This window comes from Buceros rhinoceros, unplaced genomic scaffold (genome assembly GCF_000710305.1).
Source record: "Buceros rhinoceros silvestris isolate BGI_N320 unplaced genomic scaffold, ASM71030v1 scaffold39058, whole genome shotgun sequence".
Lineage (NCBI taxonomy): Eukaryota > Metazoa > Chordata > Aves > Bucerotiformes > Bucerotidae > Buceros > Buceros rhinoceros.
The window spans coordinates 22,408-24,990 of NW_010428391.1; positions in this window are offsets into that span (position 1 = coordinate 22,408).

Consider the following 2,583-nt stretch of genomic DNA (forward strand, 5'->3'; position numbering starts at 1 on the left):
CGCGCAGCCCCGAAGGGTGCACTCATCGCTTGCAGTGAGCGTGGGAAAAGCCCTTCCCAGATCTTCGTTCACGAAGCCAAGCCATGATGATGATGATACATAATAATTTCTTTTGTATTTATTTTCTTATTGCAGTGTGAGAATTTCTCAGTCAATAACAAGTTGAGAAAGAAGCTAGAGAGGAAATTGAGTCTGAAGCTTTCTAGAGCTGAAGATGAAACCACACGCAGGAGTCAAACCTCTGCGGTGAGTCAAAACCTTGTGCTTTAGAGAGCAGCCCCTGGATGCTGAGGAACAAACAGCTGCAGCGGATCTCGGTAGATCGGAGCGTCGGGCAGTCCCAGGAGCCCTGGACTGAACAAGCGCTGTATCCTCTGCCTGGGAGGGCGTAACCCCACACGCAGGTGTAAATCGGGACAGGAGTCAGCAGCGTACCCTGGCAGCCAAGAAGGCAAACCACATCCTGGGGTGCCTCGAACACAGCATGACCAGCCGGTCGACAGAGGTGACTGTCCCGCTGTGCTGAGCGTTGGTGCGGCCTCGCCTCGAGCGCTGTGCGCAGCTCCGGGCCCCCCCATTTCAGGGGGTTAAGGTGCTTGAACCATCCAGAGGAGGGGAACCAAGCTGGCACAAGGGCTGGAAGGAATGTCCTGTGAGGAGCGGGTGAGGACTTTGGGCTTGCCTGGTTTGGAGAGAAGGAGGCTGAGGGGCAGCCTCATCTCTCTCTACAGCAGCTTGAGGAGGGAACTTGGAGAGGAGGGTGCTGAGCTCTTCTCCCTGGGGTCCAGGGACAGGACACCTGGGAATGGTTCAAAGCCGCGCCGGGGGAGGTTCAGACTGGGCATTAGGAAACATTTCTTTGTTGACAGGGTGGTCGAAACCTGGAACAGGCTTCCTCAAGAGGTGGTCAGCGCACAAAGCCTGCCAGTGTTCAAGAGGCATTTAACAATGCCCTTAATAACAGGCTTTAACCTTTGGTCAGCCTTGAAGTGGTCGGGCGATTGGACTCGATGACCATCGCAGGTCCCTTCCAAAGGAACTGTTCTGTGCTATTCTAGTTGCAGTTCCTTTGCCATCTTTTACGTATGTGAAGAGTATAACTCACCATTTTGAAAACAACACAAGGGTAATAATGCTGGATTTGGAATCTGTGAATGACTTCAAATATGAAACTTGGCTTGAGTTTTCACTTTCCTTCACAGTTGCTAGGGCCAACTTGACTAGCATTATTTTTAGGAGAAAAATGATCTCTCTTCTTACAGTCTTCTCTCTGCTGTAATTTCGTTGTGTCTCTGCCAGAATCAAGAGGAGTTTATGCCAAGAAAAAGGATGAGCTCATTGCATTTAATGGTATGAGGTTTCACAAATAAAAACTACGTTACTCTATTGAGAAGTAGGCAATGGCATACAACAGGGTTAAAGGCAGGTAGCTTTTATTGGAAACAAAAGAAAAATGCTCTATTATTCAGGTGTGCAACTGGCTGCTAGTGTTGAAAGAGCATTTCTTGAAACCCCACCACTTGCTGGACTGGCACACCACTCACTCGTGGCCATTTTCATCTGTCCGACAGAGAGGAGAGGGATGTTCAAATGCACTGAACGTTGGCAGCTCTGACTTGCTTTCGTAACATTTGTTCCTGTTTTGTATTTGAAATCAGGCTGTTGCTGAAGTCCGTGAAGATGTGATTATAAGGGCACATGAGAAGAGGATGTATGTATTTTAAAACATGCCTCTGTACTTTCCACACAGATTAAGCCTTAGAATTGAAAGTCTGGTCACGAGTGTAAAAGCTGCAGTGCCTGAGATGCCTCCACCTCCGTTGCCCGCCACTGTAGCACTGCAAGGAGCTTTTCTCTTGCTCTAGGGTATCCATTGGGCTTTTAGGTGCAGAGCTGCAAAACGTAGACCTTGAGTCTGTTCCTTGGAATATCTGGAACTTTGCAAGAAGCTCTTCAGGCACAACAGGAAGGAAGTGGACTGGGTGCCTGCCTTGATTGTTTGCCAGGTACTGGAATTAGTGTTTAAGTGCACACTGCTGCTCTGTCCAGTCCCTGTGTCCCTGTTCTTGTCTCTGGGTGACCTGCCTGTGGTCACATATGTCTTCTGCTGATTTTCCCTTTGAAGTTGGTTGTTCCTGACCCAACAGGGGTGAAGGCAAATGCCAGTGACTGGTGTTTGCAGAGTAACTTATGTGTTCAAACTGCTAACGTCCAACTCCCTGTGCAGCAGGGGAGAAAATGGCAGCATACAGCACCACTGCTGTGTACCAAGAACTATGTGAGAAAACACAATTATCTATTCACACTCAGCCTGAAATTTTTCTGGTTTTAGGGCTTGCTTATAAACAAATGACTAATCCAAAATGGAAGCTCTATATTTCTACTGTGGTTCCAGTTTGCAAACGTGAATTCTGCAAACACTTCCTTTCTTCCCCATGCTTTGTAATCTCTATGTCATCACCAATAATATATTAACAAAGGATTTTGGTGGTCTGCTCCAGCCTAGGATCTAAGCTGTGAGACAGAGGCATTCAAACTGTTGAACTTCAGAGAGGCGTAGGCAGTATGGACATCTTCTTAGTT